This window comes from Ochotona curzoniae, unplaced genomic scaffold (assembly GCF_017591425.1).
Source record: "Ochotona curzoniae isolate NIBS_2020 unplaced genomic scaffold, NIBS_Ocur_1.0 contig_1340, whole genome shotgun sequence".
In the NCBI taxonomy this organism is placed as follows: Eukaryota; Metazoa; Chordata; class Mammalia; order Lagomorpha; family Ochotonidae; genus Ochotona; species Ochotona curzoniae.
In genome coordinates, this window is record NW_024465049.1 from 5,492 (window position 1) to 22,564 (window position 17,073).

General features: G+C 45.8%; 1 pseudogene; it reads right to left on the reverse strand.

The window, feature by feature from the left end:
- Nucleotides 1-9,529: 9,529 nt before the first annotated feature.
- Nucleotides 9,530-14,548, reverse strand: LOC121146817 (annotated as a pseudogene).
- Nucleotides 14,549-17,073: the final 2,525 nt, after the last annotated feature.

Below are 17,073 nucleotides of genomic sequence, written 5' to 3' on the forward strand. Positions count from 1 at the left end.
AATAATTTGGATTATAATCTCACAATATTAAAAATTATGCTAAATTTGTTGCATCATATATGCTATTAAATAGATGAGTATTTATGCTCATTGGTTGAAATGTTTCCTACTCATAAAATTAATCCAGTTTGTAAACTATTTGTGTTCTTACTTACAAGGAAGTATGTGAGATTTTGCCTTGCAGGAGAACAACGAATTCTTTAAAGATGTATAGTAAAATTGGTTATGATGTGTATAATTTCTGAATTTTGCCTTTAAGACAATGAAGTTGGAGTCTGATCCCTTGTGAAGAACGACAGTGTTTTAACATCCTTATAATAACCTTTTAAGTTATTTTAACATTTAAGTTGTTTTAACATCTCCTTTTAAGTTATTTTCATCTTATTGATAACTAATAGATTCCTAAGTAGCCTCCCAAGACTTAAGCCAAATTGAAGTTTTTTCAGCTCTCTTGACTTCAATAAAACAAACTATGGAGAAGCTCCAGGCCTACCACCCATAGAAAAGGGCTTAGACAGGCATGCTTGGAGTATGCCCTTTGTAAGGAATTTAGGACCTTGGCCTCCTTCAGGTCCTCATTGTGATTCTTATCTGCCTTCTTTTGAGAAGGGGAAATTCCCAAATCAGCTAGAAGAAGGTTATTTGAAAAACTTCTCTTTCCAGGTTTTAAGACGGGTTTGTGTTAAAATATGTTTCCATGAATTGGGAGAAATGGTTAAAACTACTTAAAGCCACTGTATTTAAAAGTTGGTATGCTTTTATTTAAAAAATGTAGCATCGCTTGTAGAATATTTTGTCCTACAGGGAAATGGCTATCATACAATGAAGAGGGCAAACTAGGACAAAATATTTTAAAGTTTAAGCATGTTAAAACAGAGGAAGTCAGAAAAGTTAAGAAATGAACTTTGTAAGCCTTATATATAATTGGCCATAATTTTAAGATATTATTATAACATTGTTTAAGTTTTTAATGTTAATACCTAATACATGCTGATGTTAGAATTAATATCTGTTCAAAAAAGTTTTTTGAAGTGTGCATACATAGAAATGCTAGTAAATATCTAAAAATAAAAATACCTGTATCTCTAATTTTGAAAGCTGTTAAAAAATTGAAGCATTGAATTTTAGATAATCTCTGCTTAATTGGTAACTTTGTCAATTGTCTATCCACCTTCAGTAAGCTCTATTTTTGTTCCAACCACTGAATTTGTTACAATTCTTAAAAAGTTATATGATTTTATCAAGAGCTATATTTTCAAGGGTATTTTTTGATATGTATTTACTTTGAAATGTTTGGGTGATCATTTCTACGTGATAAAAATTTCTTAACATGTTAGCATTCAAATCAGTCTGACTAAATGAATGGACATTATAATGATGAACCTTCAATTAGATGCTTTAAGGCCTCTTGGCATATTAAATAGGCTTAATTCTTCTGGTTTTGGGATTTCTAGATGGGCCCCTAGCAGCCTCAAAATCAGAAGAATGTGTTTCAGAGGTTGTATCTTTCAGTTGGTAAAGTTATTTAATGGTAGGACAGACAACTGATCTAAAAAAAAAGGGGGGGGCATTGCTAAAGTTTGATAGTAAACTATAGGTATGGTTTATTCATATTATTAAAAGCAAAATGTAATTCTAAACGATTGGTAATGTTAACACACTCAAGAGAATTGTCAAGTAGCTGTTACAAAAGTTGTTTTGTTTTATGTGTTACCTGATACACATGTACATGTTTATGTGGCAAGCTATGTAGTCTATCTTAATTGGCTTATAGATGAAAATATTCATAAATGTGAATTGCTAAGTTGAATCATTTTGAGAATAATGTATGGATATGCTATTAAGCTCTTGGAAAGGCATGTCTGTTTTTATTTCTTTAAGACCTACAAGGCCTGTTCAGCTGAATAATTCTGAATGTATTCAAATGGACTTACTATTATGAGTACAGTTTCAAAACTGGCCATAGGACCCCAACTCCTCATGAACTAGATGGTAAAAGGAGCGATGCTGTTTCTACACCAATAAGTCCGGGATTGTTCGAGACCGAATCCAAAAACATTAAGAAGAGCTCGAAGCAGTGCAGAGAACTGTTTCAGAACCCTGTATGGACAGCCTGGGGTGGGATATTGCCATATTTACTTCCCTTGTTGGGACCCCTGATCAGCATTTTGTGGATTGTTTCCTGTGGTGCTTGTATTGTAAATCGTATCACTCAGTTTGTTCGGCAGCAGATCGACTCCCTGTTGGCTAAACCCATCCAGGTTCATTATCATCGACTTGATTTGGCAGATCAGGGCTACGATGAGCCCATAGATAATTAAGCTCCAGCATGGAACTCAGACCCATGCACGCTTGCAAAATGCAGCGTTGGGCACCGTAGCAGAGGTGCAGGCAGAGCACTGCAAGGGGAAGGCCGCAAGTCCTGCTTCTGAGTCCCCTGAGAGGTAAAACTGATTGCATAGGGGTTGGTGTCAGTGGTCCCAGGACCTTGCAAAAAGATGGCTCTGCCCCTCCTCTCCAAAAGACACCAAGAGCCATTAGGTGGCGGGGTTGCTGACTTTTTATCCCCGCAAGAGGAATCAGGTCACTACCTCCCCTCTCCGGTCAAGGCCCACTGTCTCCTTGCTAGGAGCAGACCTGATACAATTTTGCCTGTTCAAAAAATATAGAAAGGGAGGAGATGCCGGGGACCAGAGAACTGCCGAACAGCAGGAGTGACTCCATTTTGTTATTTCCTCATTTTGTAATGGTCTTGGAATGCTAGATCCAGTTATCTTTCACCCAGTTTCCTCGTAATCTTTCACCTGTAATTGTTCACCCAAGATAACGGTTGTCCTGGTGACCTCTGCCCTATCTGGCCCACATCCTACTGTAAAACTCCCCCCACCCAGCCTTTACCTGCGGCTTAAATACTGCCTGAGAAAATAAAGTTTTCGGAGCTTGATCAGACCTCCTGTCTTGCTCCCATTCTTCGTGTCTCCTGTCCCCCCCAATCGTCGGTTCTCTCCACAGGTCTCTGTTGAAGACCCCGCGGGCCGGGGCGTGCTTCCAGCTTTTTGTTTGCTTCCCCCTGGTGACAGGAGATATCTGCCAATTCTGAGATTTTTTCTTCTGCTTGCTTCATTCTATTTTGGAGACTCTCCACTGTACTTGTAATTTGCTCTACTGTGTTCTTAATTTCTGATATACCAGCCTTGATTTCCTTTACTGCTTCCTTAAATTCTTTGAACTCTTGCATTAACTTCTCATTTTTGACCAGAATCTTTAAAGTGAATCTTATGGATTCTGTGTCCCCCATTTTCTCAATGTTTTCCTCAGTGAACTCTGAGGTTGTCATAGGGATTTGCTCCTTTGCAGGGGAGTTTTCAGTACTATTCATTGTGCCATGTCTCTTCTTTTGCTCTTGATCATTGTACTTCTGGTTAGCAGAGTCTTCTTCTTGGGGCAGGTTTCTAAGCTGTGTCACCCACAGGTCTACAATGCAATTTTATTTATTGCAGTTGGTACACAACTTTTTGCTTGCAGCCACTTGTGCCACAACCTCCAGTGTTCCAAGTCTGGCTTCTTATGTCAGATATCCACCGTGGTCTCCACAGCCCAGCTCTTGGCTCACCACTCTCTACCTCCTGTGATACCATGCTGAGGCTGCACTGTTGTCTCTGCAACCTGTCTCCCTCTTCTGGTTGGAGTGGGTTCCAGGATTAAAGAGACACCAGGTGTCCTATCTAGTTAGGGTGTTGGTGGTGCTGATCTTGTCAAAACTTGTTGGATGCTAGGTCTGGGTGCCACACGGACCTGTTATAACCAGTACAATGCCAGATTCGGTATTATTTTCCTGCGGGACCTTAGCGAGTTCTCGCGAGCTCAGCACATGTGCAGTTCACTGTTGCCCCCTGCAGTCCCAAATCTTTTGTAACAGTGCGCAAGATGGTGCCCAAAATGATACCACAACAGTTCTTGATCTGCTGGCTGAAAAAACCGAGGGTTACCCAGACCTGCCCTGAATGGAACCCGTAGCATGCCATGTCATTGCAGTTGACCGAGTCAGAAATGAGCTCACTCCCTCTCAGAGCATGGTCAGTCCTTTGCCTTGCCCTTTCCTCCTTAGGCAAAATGGCACCCAATTCAGCTCTAGGGGGCTGACTGGGATATGAAATCCTCGCTGTTTTCGCACTGCCAGCCTGGGACCTGCTGTTCTGTCTTTGCTCCTGGTCAAATCAAACGGACCAGCAGAACAGACAGTTCCCCATCTGGGTTCACCTCCCAAGCTCCCAGTGAAAGTCCCTTCCCACCTGTTTGCTGGTGGAGTTCCAGCTGCTGGTGGAGTTTAGATCGCCGTGCTGGAATATCATTCACTGCAACACCACACTGCTGTGCCCGCTGCTTTCCTGTGTCTGTCCGTCTCCATGTAGCCCTCTGCTGTTGTTATGTCCTTTCGTATTTCCAGAAATATGTCCCACAATCTATGCTGAATTTCTAGGATTAGTAGCTGTATGGTTTCAGGACTTCAACTGTTACATCTTGGTGGTACTCACTGAGATAAATGAACATTGGTAACTTGGCATGGCGACATGGCCTAGCAGCTAAGGTCCTCGCCTTGAACATGCCGGGATCCCATAAGGACGCCGGTTCTAATCCCGGCAGCCTTACTTCCCATCCAGCTCCCTGCTTGTGGCTCAGGAAAGCAGTCGAGGACTGCCCAAAGCTTTGGGGCCCTGAACCTGTGTGGGAGACCCTGAAGAGTTTCCTGGTTCCTGGCTTCAGATTGGTGCAGAAACGGCCTTTCCACTCAGTTAGGGAGTGAATCATCGAATGAAACATCTTCCTCTCTGTTTCTCCTCCTCTATGTATATCTGACTTTGTAATAAAAAAAAATAAATAAATCTTTAAAAAAAAAACAACAAAAAGATCGGTAACTTTAAATGTGCAAAGTCATTTTTCTATGAAGAACTTAGATAATGATTGCACACTGTGTAGCAGAAGCTGTGTCACACTCACTCTAGGCAAGTGTACAGCAGGCAGACGCTGTGACCACACTAGGTGGTCAGGGGTTTGCAAACAGAACTGGAATTTACAGGTTTAATATGCAAAGCTCCACAACCACCTGAAGCTGGAAAGCATGAAGGCTGAGGAGCATGAAAGTACTGGTATGCCACAAGGTGGCAGCAGCGGACAAATACACTGATTACTTGGCTGTCTGAGGTGCTCAAAACTCAACAAAGCAGCGGATACACACACTGGTCCTTTATCCACAGAATCACATCAAGGCCAAAATCTTAAAACAAAGAAAGCACAAAGAAATGAGGAGGGGTACCAGAAAAAGAAATTGTTCAGATGAAAAATCCAACACTCAACCCCAAATTTACCAATAATAATAATAATGATAATCACCTCAAACTCAGAGTTGTGAGACAGAGACTTTGAGGACCCTGCTTTCTCATGTCACCAGCAGGGAGCTGGATGGGAAGCGGGCCTCCGGGATTAGAACCGGTGCCCATATGGCATCCCGGGGCATTCAAGGGGATGACCTTAAGCATTATGCTATTGCTCCAGGCACTAAAGTAGATCTTAAACAAAACAAACAAAACAAAACTGGTGTTGCTAAATGGAAAAAAAATTAATAAAAAATATATAAGGAAATTAATGAAAGAAAAAAATTGGAAGGAACAATATGGATATATTATGTTTTCCTTAAAACTTTCTTCCCTCAAAATAAGACTTTATTTCTATATATAGATGACTATTAAAATAAACGTGAAAAAATAAGAATGGCTTTTATATAAAATGTCACAAAATTACCATTTGAAATGCACAAAGCAGAACACCATGAGAAGATGATTTGGTTTTCCAAATGAATAGAATCCAAGCATTGTTAGGAAGGGCAATGGTAGGGTCCCTGCAGTGACACAACTGGCTTTGACTCCCCTCTGGCCGCCCACCGGGCTCCTGATGTTCCACTCCATGTCCAACTCCCTACTTGTGACCTGAGAAAGCAGCAGAGAACATCTTAGATGCTGCATCCCCTGAAGCCACAGGAGAGACCCAGAGGGCATTCCTTCTTCCTGGCTCAGCTCCTGCTGTTGCGACCATTTGAAGAGCAAACCAATGAGTGTAAGTTCAGGGTGACCCAGAAAAAGCTCCTGGCTCCTAGCTTCAGATGAGTTCAGCTCTGGCCTTGGCATCCATTGGGGGAGTGCACCAGTGAATGATAGACCTCTCTCTCCAATGCTATAATTCCTTTAATAATAAATAAATCAATATCTTTTTAAAAGAAGGAAGAAGGAAAAATGATAGGACATATTAGATATGATTAAGCGTAGTGAACATCATGGTAGAAGTGTAATGAATTATGAAAAATTAACGTAGCTGCAGTTCATGGTATGTAGTTCCAACCTGACACATGTAGCAGGTATGAAGGACTGGCAGGAATACAAATGTATATGAAATGGGTCCTTCCTTGTACTTAGAGTGATGATCATGAAATGCAGTCCGATGAAAGGAAAAACAGGGAAAGCACAGTGATGTTTTCTTCTGTTTGGCTCATTATTAATGCTGGCTTTTCTTTCCTGGCCACACCATGACTGTTTTTTTTTTTTTTTTTAGAAAATTTTTATTTTGACATTCTGTACATAGTTAATTAGGGTAAGAAGTTTCAAGAGCTACAGGAAAGTGGATAATACTAGTATGTTTTCCATATTGTTACTTTCATGTTTAAAGGGGGGTATTAAGGGGGAAGGCCCACCCAATTTCCCACCCTCAACAGGTCCCGGATGTAGGGCATGCTTTGAGGTTCTTGCTAAAGTGGTTTTGATATTGCCACAGTTACGAATCACTGCCAATCTTGCCACTCCAACCACTATGAGATCCTTGAAGAATCCACTGATTGACATAGTCCATCATAGCTGAGATGGTTGGTTGAGCTGTTCTGTCTTCTCTCTTCTTCGTTAGGGTTCTGAATCCAGCATTTAGATTAGGAAGATCTCCAAAGAAACTTCTTGTCTGTGCTAACAAGTACAGGGCCTGGCACTGTCCATCACCCCAATTAGCTGGTGGTTGCAATTGCTGGGTTGGTTCTGTTTTCACTCCCGACTTCCACTGGAACCAATGGGTGTTGCAGTCCAGCCTGGTTCTGCCCAGCACATACTTGGCCCTCACATAAACCAGTGGTAGCTGCAGCCTAGTTGGAGCGACCCAAAATAACCCCCACAAGGCCCACCCCCTACCCTGGTTTGCCAGTAAGTGTAGCAGTAATCCAGTCTGTCCCACACCCCATTCCCCCAAGCTGCTCTCTTAGTTTTATGTCCTCCTGTGGAAGTGGTAACCCAAGAGGGATGAGCCCACTATTTCCCTCCCAGGCCAATCCCACTCCCAGATTCCAGCTGACGCTGTGTCTAAGCCCAAACAACCCTCACCCACTTTAATTTTATTTGCACCAGTAGGAATAATCCGCCCAGCCCGGCTTTTCCCTGATCTAGTCCACCTGAGGCACACAGGTGTGGTAGCCCTGCCTAGTCTGGTCTGCCCCCATCCTAGCCTATGCTCTCCTGCGGAAGTAGCTGCCCAGCAAAGGAACCACCCCTTATTCCCCTGCCGGCTCTGCCCACTTTCTTTCTTGTTCTCAGGTTGGTTGGGCGCTGCGTTCCTTTTCGGTACAGTCTACCTCACCTTGGCATTCCATATTGTGCACTAGTCTTTGTTGCGACCAAACCTGGGTCGACCCACACTGGTGCCTGGATTTGCCAGTAGATGACACAAACAATTTCAGCCTGGTCTTGCCCGCACATCTGCCAGTTGCATGCCAGTGTGTAGCTTTCCATGGCCTTTTCTGGGCTGTTTCCTATCATGTTTCTTGTGCTTACCTGCCAGGTCTGTATCCTGCCAGAGGAGTTGCCCAGGCTCCTCCATCAGAACCTCTCCCAATGCCAGGTTTCACTCTTACCAGTGGGTCCATGAGCCAACCCTACTCAGTCCACCTCCTGTCATAGCAGGAACTGTGGCTTTTCTTGACTGGCCTTCCACCCAATCTGGTTCTTGCTGTTGGATGTTCCAGCCCAGCCATGGTTTGTCCATACCCACGTTTGGCTCACACATGGCTCAGTAGGGTTTGAGAGCTTGCCTAGCCCATCCCACATCTGCCCTGGTCCTCCAGGACACCAGGGGGTGTTGGGGTGTGTCTCGGTTTGGTGCATCCAATCCCAGTCCACACTTGCGCCATGGGAGACTACAACTGTTTCCAGATCAGATCACAGCCCCCTTCCAGGAAACACGCTTCTTGGTGGGAAACTCAGCCCAGCTAGGGTTGTCCCCTTTGCTTCCCAACCAGGTCTGTTCTCAGCCATAGACCACTTGCCTCCGAGTGGATGCTCTGACTCAGCTTGGCCCAGCCCCTCCCCTGTCTCGAACTCTGCCTTAGACACTGTGTCTTAGCGTCCCTGGCTCATGCAGACCAGTAGGTACAAAAGCATAGCTCGGCATGTCCTCTGCTCCCTTCTGGTTTCTAGTTTTACTTGTGGGCTAAGGTTTGCTCAGTCGTGCCTGATCTACTCTGTTTCCTTACGAGTTGACACATTAGCCAGCTGTTGGAGCTACCTTTGGAGGACAAGCCCCAAGCTATAGCTTCTGTATGGACTGGTATTGGTGCTCAGCATTATTAGTGATTATAAGTTTTACAAAGGAAGAGTTACTGCCTGATTGAGGTTCAAGAAGCACAATGGGTTCAACCTGGAGGTAATTCAGCAGCGATTCAAAGAACGAAATCCCCAGAGCTCCTGGGCTGGGTGGCCAGCCGGCACAGTCTGGCACCAAATGGCACATGTGCACATTGTGGCTGTGCACCCGCGTTGGAGACCCGGAAGAGGCTCCTGACTTTTGATCGGCACAGCATCAGCCTTTGCGCTCACTTGTGGAGTGAATCATCGAACGGAAGATCTTCTCTGTCTCTCCTCTCTGTATATCCGCCTTTAAAATAAAAATAATAGTAAAAATAAATCTTTAAAAAAAAATTTCCCAGGCCCAAGTCGCGCCCCTCCCAAATCCCATTCACCGCCCAATGAAGGCAGCAGGTGGGTCCTGGACCTGCCCAGTCCTGGAGATAGCCCCCTCGCCCTACTCACCCCTAGGGAAGCGGCCCCTGGAACCCAGCAGGCCCGGGGAACAGCTCAGCATATGCACATGGCGGCTGTCTGGAATCCAGGCATGAGACGCCCCATCCTGAGACCAACCAGCTTCCGGGACCCCTTGACTGGTTGTTATGTGCGAGTACTTATTCAGATGATCAGCATAATTAAACAGTAAAACAAAATACCCAATGCATTCTAGTTCGATTGACATTCTTCATTAAGACTTAAAAGGGACAGAGTTGAGGTCTTCCATTTACCCCAAATGGATGAAACGGCCAGAGCTGAGCCAGTTTCTTCAGAAGTGAGGAGCCTGGAGCTTCTTTGGAAGTCTAACCCAAGGACCAAGGGGTGCAAGGCTTTGGTGCATCCTCTTCTATCAGAGTTTTATTTTGATTTTCCATATTCATATTTCACATATTCTTCTTTCTGCGACATTCTCTAGTAGCTTCCCAGTTTTTCATCAGCCGTATTCCTCTTTTCACCTGGGGGCCATCTGTTTTAGTTGCCTGAGATGTCAATGTCATCAGTGACTTCATCACCACAGATTGTGGCAGTGAAGTCACTGAGGGTGTGGTCCGGATCTGGTGTGTCTGCACAACTCCCGATGCGGTTGTGCCACCACCTGGTTGCTGGGCACAAGAATCTGCTGTCCATCAGAGGTGCACTCATACTGGAGCATCATCCCTTGTGAGCAGTGCCTGACCTTGTCCTGGTCAATGTGTGCAGGCCCTGTATGCCATCTGTGCCTGGACTGGCCAACTGTGTGGCTCCATCTGGGGCAATGGCAATGGACTGTCTGCTGCTCGTCTGATCGGGACAGACATAGACGCGACAGCAGACACGCCGGGTTATTCTCTTTCTTCTCTTCTGCCCCATGTATCTTCAGAAGACAGGTGTTTTACAATGTTTCTGTTAGACGGCTGTGGTGCCAGGATCCCCTGGGATTTCTGGGAGGAGCCTATGCTCTACGACGGGTCCTGAGACTGCTCCGTGTCAGATAAAGATGTACCATGCTCCAGGATTCGAAGAATCTATATCATCAAAATATCCATATTACGAAAAGTATTCCACAGATTCAATGCAGACCCTATCAAAATTCCAACAACATTCTTCTCAGAAATATAGGACATAACAGGAAACTCATCTGTTGAGAAATGTGAGCTCCCTGAACTGCGGAACCAGCCTGAGGTTGATCCAAAGCCAGGAGCCAGGAGCTCTTCTGGGTCTCCCACACAGGTGCAGAGTCCCAAGGTTTTGGGCCATCCTGGACTGCTTTCCCAGGCCACAAGCAGGAAGCTGGATGAAAAGTGGAGCTGCCGGGATTAGAACAGGCACCCACATGGGATCCCAGCACGTTCCAGGGGAGGACCTTAGGTTCTAGGCCACCATGCCGGGCCCAAACCCATTGTTTCTATGACAGTTCTCTGTGATTTTCCAAGGTTTCATTTCAACTAGTATTTGAGTCAACACAAGGTCATTTCTCCTTAGTTGTTTTTAAAATGTATTTGTTTATTTGGAAAGAGTGAGGCAGAGACAGGAAAGGACAGAAACAGAGAGAAGGCTTCTTGTGGTGGTTTCTGCTCCCAAAAGATTGAACTTCTCAGGGCTGGACAGGGCAAGGCCAGGAGGCAGGCCCTGATGGAATATTCCTCAACTATATAATTGTTAATAGTCAGTGCCTGTGGTTATACATTTTATGCTTTTATTTGAATGAAACAAGTGATTACCAAACCATTTTCTCCAAAGACAGTGTATTTACCGGGTTATTTCAGAAGCTAAGAGGAACCAAGATGACGTCTGGGATGCAAGGACCCATCCTGTGTGCCTAGGTGTGATTGACATGCCAATCATCAGGTGGAGGATGGGGTGCCCTGCCTTGAGTGCTCTCCCAGCCAGGCTTCCCAAGGGACCCTGGACAACAGAGAGTACTGGGTAATGCAACACGGGGCTGAGCCCTGAATGAGCCCTGTCACAAGCTTTGATCAGGTACAAGCACTGGTTTCTGCACCGGGAGTAAGCACACTGGGAGCCAGAGCAGCAATGATTCAGCTGTTTGTCTTGGCCTGTGAAAACATTACACCAAGGGCCCGGTGCATTAGCCCAGGGGCTCAAAGTCCTTGCCTTGCATGCACCAGGATCGCACATGGGCGTGGTTTTGTCTCTCCGCAGCCCCACTTGCCATCCAACTCTCGGGTTCTGGCCTGGAAAAGAAGTCAAGGCCAGTCCAAAGCCTTGGGACCCTGCACCTGTGTGGGAGACATGGAAGGTGCTCCTGCCTCCTGGCTTCAGATCGGTTCAGCACTGGCAGTTGCAGCTGCTTTGGGAGTGAATCATCAGACAGAAGATCTTCCTGTCTCTCCTCCTGTCTGTATATCTGCCTTTCAAGAAAAATGGATACATCTTAACAAAGAGAAAACTTCAATGTGGTGGGAACAAAAGCTCACCACAGAGCCCTTGGCACTTGCTCTCTGTCTAGTCCACATTTTCTTTCTGTGTTCAGTAGAATGGCCTTGTCCCTGCTCCCTCGGAAGAAGTGCATCTCCCCAGGGCCGCTGTGCAGGCTGTCCCCCAGGTGAGGTCTTCAGGTGAGCCTGCTCTCCTTCAGTGCGTTGATGGTCCCTTAACGGGGTGATAGATGCTGGGAGTGTTTCCTTGTGTCACCTCCAAGATTGGAATGTACTGGGTGGGATCGAAATATCCCCCCGGGACTGAAGAGAGAACTGACCCTTGATGACAGATGGAGGAGGGTGGAAAACAGAGCCCTTGAACTTCAGTCTAAATAATGGATTATCAAAATAACTCCATGGAGGCCCTTCCCAGGTGATTTGATTATGTTAATAGGCTCCAGGGAACACATGCCAATCCAATGAGTTCATTGTGGACTGGCCCTGGGGGGTTTCTCCAATGAACTCACAGGGCAATGTCTGCTTCTACACAAACTACCTCCAGGTGGAAAATACCAGGGATGGGGGTGAAGCTATTCCCATCACAGGCATGACAGGCATTAGCATGGAGGGAGTGGGACACCCCCGGGTCTGCTTTGGATGGTGCCAAAGAGTGACAGGCCGATCGTCCAATGAGAAGAGGCAGCGGGTGTGGGTGGAGTCTAGGTGGCAGGTAGGCTGTCAGCTGACAGGAAGCTCCGCCCCTTCCGCTAAGCCCCACCCAGCACGGCTATATAAGTCCTTTAAGAAGGCCATGAGCTGGGATTCTCTCTGTGGAAAGTGAAGGCCAGAGCAGGCTTCTGTGCTGCACAGCTTCCCAGAGCATCCTGCGAGCTTCTAGCGAGCATCTTGTGACTTGGATCGTGACACGGACTGACAGAAGACTTGGGTGAGTAGTCCTATCATTTGTTTACTCGGTATTTTGAGAGAGGCTCTCCAGGAAGCCTCAAGCACACACCCACAAAAACACACACACGAACACACACACACAGACAACCAACACACACATACAATCACACAACAAACATCACACACACGCAACCTTGCTCTTATCACACCACAGTCCCAACCCCAAATCTCAGGGTGGATATCCTATTGACGGCCCCTCCCTTGCAGATTTGAACACACACCAGGGAATTGCAGCTTACTTCCTGTAATAATGTCTTTCTCGGTGAAGACTAGGGACCAATCTAGATCGTCTGAAGGGTCCTCCAGGTCTGACTCCCTAGAGCTCAGACCAGGATCACCGACTGAATATTTTTGGTATTCCAGCGAACCATTTCCTGTGCGAGCATCCCCCACAGGGAGCCGCACAGGTGCTGCCATTTCCACAATGGCTTCATGCCACATGTCATTGTCACTCATACGACCATGCCCATCCAGACATCACTCTCCCTCATCTGACACCTCCTCCCATAGGACACTCACTTCTGCAGTGCCATCCCATTGCCATCTCATGGCACCTAGCTACTCCCCAACTATGTCCAGACTTCAGAATGAGTCAGACAGCCCATGCCATGGGATCCCTGTCAACTCAGGGAACTTAAGGTCTCCCAGCTGCAAGTGCCTCAGTCTGTCTTCCACGTCATCCTGCTCCTTGAGTAGCAGTTGTATCATTGTGGAGGAGTCAGCCCCCCTGAATGAGGGAGATCCTAGTGTGGCAGGAAATTCGCCCTGTTCCTCCACCATCAACCCTCTCCCACCACAGTCTCCTCTCTCACGCAGCTGCTCTCCTATCCTCCAGAGGTTTCTCCGCGAGGTCAAGCAACCAGAGCCATGTTGTGTCTCGAGGCGAGGCCAGGCTTCCTGGTAGGAGGAGACTTGGCCCTCATGTGTACGGTGGAGGAGACTGGGGTTCCATCGGAATGTTCTTCTCAGGGAACACCAGGGCCTGACTCCCTAGCGTCTACCTCGGTATCTTCTCCCTATTCCCACAATTGTTCCAGGGGAGAGACTGCATTGGAACCTCGATGTTCATCTCCTATTGCTTCTGGCCCATCACTGCCTTCCCTCCTTCTATCTCCCATCGCAAACTGTTCCTCCCCACGTGACTCTATTGTTGAGGAGAAATGTGCTCTCCTGTCTCAGGGACCTGCCGTTGTCTCAGGCATTTCAAATGCTTCTTCCAGCTTCACCACAGTCCGAACACTCCCACACCTTAATCCCCTTCATGCTTCAACTAGCTACTGCACAACAATGCATGGATTTCCACCTGCATCAGACCACCCATTTCCAGGGACTGCTTGTGAGTCGGGGCCTTTAAGGTCTCCTAGTCCTGTGTCCCTCAGTCTTTCTTCTATCTCATCCACTTCATTGCCCACCGACATGACAGATGAGGGGGAGTCAGCCCTCCAGAATCAGGGAACTTCTGATGTTTCCAGAACTTCACAATGTTCCTTTCCCCCAAATGTCATGGCATCACTCCCATCTCTCAGCCTTTCCTCCGTCTGCACTTGCACTTCCCCCACTGGTGTCACAATTCTGGGCGAGTCAGCCCTACTGAACGTGAGGAGACTCCGTTCCCCTGGGATATTTGGGGCCTCCTTCCCACTGTCTGCCCTCACTTCTCCAGCTCTCAGAGAATCTTCCATGGGCATTAGCTACTCCCCAAGTGACCTCATGTGGACCACGGCTTCTAACCTCCATGTACAGGCTGCATTCTTCTCTCCTCGCTTCCCAGGGGAGACTGCCCACCCGACAGGGCAAATACCTGTGCCCCTGCACACCTCTCTCACTTGCTTTGCCACATCCACTCCTCCTTACCCCAGAGTGCTTGGAGACTCTGCCATGCCCCACCTCTATGCTTGGTGTCATCCATCTCATGGGTTGCTTCCTGAGAGAGCCACACACACCCACAACCCCAGTCCCAGTCTTAGCTGCAACAGAGACCATTTCAGTGGCCGCCCTCACACTCACAGCTGCCCTTCCACTTGCTACTGTCATGGGCTGGCTCGCAGAAGAGGTGCTGCTAGCAGGCATCCCCATCACCCTAGACAATATGCTCCCTGACCACCCAGGGTCATCTCCCTAGCCAATGGCTGCCAATGCCCATGCAGCCAGCAAGCCCCAGATGCCTTCATGCCTGCAGGTTACCCTGCCAGTGCAGTGCTGGCTTCATCCCTTTGCCTGGCACTGACACTGAAGGGGGAGCTCCAGCAGAAAATCTCTGCTTTAGAAAGGTGATCCTGTCCCCACTTATGTTTCTTTCCTTATGTAGCTTTCCTTTCTGGCTTCAGCAGAAATGACAATTTTCACAATGTCCCCCATCCTGTTCTTGCTGTCCTTGGAGCCAGACTCTATTGGCCCTGTGGTGTGATCATGTTAGGTTCTGTTTTGAGTAATACCTGTGCCAGGTGACTGGCACTCTTGTCATTCTCATGGAGGATTTTTGTGTCAATTGATGAGGAAGTCTGTCCATTGATTTTCTCTGTGCAGAGTGATATTGTCTTGCAGTTTTTGTGTTCTATGGATTGGATATGTCAGATTCGTTGAGTTTGTGATGCTAAATCCACTTTGAAATTGAAGGTTATATCCTAGATGGTCTTGTTATACCTCTGCATGCCCTACAGAGGAGCGCTACACACTGATTCCGATTTGGAAGTCCTGATTGCCAGCAGTGCAGAGGAGCTCATGCTGAAAGAACTCTCCACCCCAAACTAGAGAAACACGCGGTGTATTTGTTGGCATGATTACAGAGAAAGACACCCATCCCTCTCTAAGGTCTCATGATCTGGAGCATCCATCTTGAAATTCCTTCAGAGTGGAATGAATTTTTCATCTCAGAACCAAGGAGAAATGATGGAATAAGGCATAGCTTGTAAAGTTGTTTTCTGAGTAATTAACTGAGAACCTAAGAATTTAACTGTTGCATTTGAACAACCTAAGGAAACGTTGACCCAAGTAACAATGTGTTCTATAGATTTCAAGACTTGAGTATATGTATGGGAAACATGTAGCTTTTACATTTATGCACTTGAATGATATATACATATTTAAGAGTAGGAACTGCTAGAACAACATGGTTATATTTTCAGTCATGAAATTTATCAAACATCTGTAGGAGCTAAGTTGGATTTGATATTGAATGTGTAAAACAAGTGTATACTGTTTCTCCAGAAAACTAGAGCACGAATGTGTCAGTGAGCTAAACACATTTTTATTTCTTTCTACCATATGTCCAAAACAGCCTATATATCACACGAATTACAAACATATTGAGCTATGTAGCAGTTTTAATTTAGGAGTGTTCTTTTTCAGCCAATTAGAACATGTTACCTCAATAAATTGTAGCATGTAGAAACTCAGTAAGCACACATACAACACACATGATATGAAAGAACAAGTAGTTTTTGTAGTATATATATTGCTGAGTCTTTAGTTCCTTAGCTGATGTCTTAAAATGACCACCAATTGCCACTGCTTTTATGAATGAGAATGAACCATATTGAAATGGCTGTGTGTTTTCAAGGAGAGTAGAAAACCGTACTTCTCAGACACTTTAAGCAGCCATGAGTGAAGCATAGAGTCATGAACCAACAACAGCAAAGAGGTGTTTACTCCATAGAGCATTTGCATTGCCGTTGTAGGCTTTTAAATCCTCTTGCAGGTTTTAGACCTCAGGGCCTTTGCTTTTAGGAAGACAGTAATTGAAACTGATAGCAATGTATGATCGTCAGACTTGTTGACACTTGGACATTTGTATGAGAATGTTTCATGTTAGTATAAGTTAAAATGTGCCCCCACCTGGCATCTGGGCAGGACCTTTGATAGAATGCCCACAGCCTCATCATGAACTTTCTCAACAGGCTGGGAAATGCAGCCTTGGGCTTTATTTGGGCTTGTCTTACAACTTTTGTTTAAATTTGATTGCAAACTTTGTGATTTTTTACTTTGTAGCTTGTATAATATTCTTAGTTGTCTTAAGCTGAATAGAATTCTTTTGAAAATATTCAGTTATTTGAAAGAGAGAGATTTCTCCCTTCAGCTGGTTCACCCCTCAGATGCCTGCTACAGTCAGAGCTGCCCCGAGCTCGGAGCAGGGATTGTAGGGACCCATGGATTGGAGTTTGGCCGGCTGCCTCCCGGAGGACACATTAGCAAAAAGCTGGAATTAGGCCTGCCCCAGGAGCACAGCCCAGTTCCTCTGATGTGGGTGCACAATCAAAGGGCACCTGAAGTTCTGTGTCAAGTGCCTACCATTGCTCCTACCCTCACATTAGCCAAATGCACACATAGTTGTCATGCTATTGGTAGTGCCTTTTCCATGCAATGAATGTGCATGCCTTTTTCCACTTTGGGCATTGTATTCCTTTCAAAGTGATCTGTCAGCTTCTGAATTTGTGTTGTAAATGCAGTCTTTATTTGCACTTGTGGAAAATATTTACATTTATCATGCTTTTTTTCCTGAATTGTCCTCTAGTATGTGTTTAAACCGTCATGTCCATTTCATGCATTTGATTGATTGTTTTGGTGATTTCATTTTTTCTAAAATGTAATGTTTGAAAAACTGT